The 996-nt window shown below is 57.1% G+C and overlaps 1 protein-coding gene across 2 annotated transcripts in view; it reads left to right on the top strand.

Annotated features, from left to right (window-relative positions):
• The window catches only part of IST1 (increased sodium tolerance 1 homolog (yeast)), a 6,726-nt gene that overhangs the window by 2,814 nt on the left and 2,916 nt on the right, over nucleotides 1-996 (top strand). The gene's annotated exons all lie outside the window — the stretch shown is intronic.

A 996-nucleotide genomic window follows, 5' to 3' on the forward strand; every position in this document is an offset into this window, starting at 1 on the left:
AGCATTCCCTGTCTTGTGAAGACTCCGTTTGGGCTGCTAGCTGGGAGTGTCCCCACCCGATCGCTTGGTGTCTCGGAAGGCCACCGTGCTGGCGTCAGGCTGCATGGGATCGTAATTGTTGGCGGTGCTGCTGAAGCTTTGTATTGCTGCTTGAGTGTAGAAGTTCCTACCCCTGTTCTCTAGCCAGCCCTCTGTCCTCAGGGAACAGAGGACGCCTGGCTTAACTTCCGTGCAGGCTTCTGCCTGCCTGGCTTTTGAGCAGGGGTTGGAGCTGTGCGTTGAGTTGGTAGGCTGGTAGGGCGCCAAGATTCGGTGAAGGAAATCAGGTGAGTTTTGTGGGGTGGGAACAGCACAGAAAAATGCGGAAATGCCCTGAAGGGGCAAAGGCCAGTGGCTCTTGGAGATGATTTGCTGCAAGGGTGGAAGGTGGGAGCTGAAAAGAACCTTGTGCTCGGAATTCAGCCACTTACAGGCTATCTGTGCGGACGGGCCTGGCAGAGCAGTGGGCTGGCTTGGAGTCATGACACGCTCCTGGCAACGCTACAGCGTGTTTTGTGGAAAATCCGGGCCGAGTGCCGTCAGCTGGCTGTGGGCGCAGGCGTAAATACCCTGGGGGCCTGTGCCAAGTCTGGGTGTTTAAGGCACTGTTGTGTTAAAGTAAGGGTCGTGCAAAGACTCGAGTGAGCCAGGAACCTTCACCCTCTTTGTGGTAGTGCAGTCAGGAGGGGGGGCTCCAGTGGGCTTCATGCACGACGTTGCCCTTCTGCCATTGAAAGCTGAGGTCTTCAGTCATGCTGGTTCTTTAGGATAACCCCAGCCCTGGTGGCTGGCTCTGGTTGCTGCAGGTGACTGCATCTGACTCAGCGCTGGAGAATCCTTTCCTAGTACAAACAGCGTCAGGGTGGATACCTGCCGGCATCTACCTCAGACTGTTGCTTTCTTTGCCTCCCCTGGCAGCTGTGGGTGTACTGTGTGCCATGGGCCCCCCCCGGGGGG

The sequence above is a fragment of the Buceros rhinoceros genome, unplaced genomic scaffold (genome assembly GCF_000710305.1).
Source record: "Buceros rhinoceros silvestris isolate BGI_N320 unplaced genomic scaffold, ASM71030v1 scaffold26148, whole genome shotgun sequence".
Lineage (NCBI taxonomy): Eukaryota > Metazoa > Chordata > Aves > Bucerotiformes > Bucerotidae > Buceros > Buceros rhinoceros.